The following is a 253-nucleotide window of genomic DNA, read 5'->3' as shown; positions in this document are numbered from 1 at the left end:
AATATACTACTATCACAAATAAAGTAATAGATACTATCATGTATACAGAAATTCACCTATATTTTTTAGATTTACAGTAATTTTTATAAAACTACTTGGTACGACGACTTAAATGTCATCTCCAATGCATGGTTTATACAAAATGCCAGAATTAGCAATTTTAATATGCTTAGTTGTGGCTAAAAATTTGATAGATGCTGTGCATGAATGTACCTTTTCTAATGAATTATAAATACAAAATAATTGTAATTAT

This window comes from Habropoda laboriosa, unplaced genomic scaffold (genome assembly GCF_001263275.1).
Source record: "Habropoda laboriosa isolate 0110345459 unplaced genomic scaffold, ASM126327v1 scaffold97, whole genome shotgun sequence".
NCBI lineage: Eukaryota > Metazoa > Arthropoda > Insecta > Hymenoptera > Apidae > Habropoda > Habropoda laboriosa.
Note: the sequence above shows the minus strand (reverse complement) of the source record.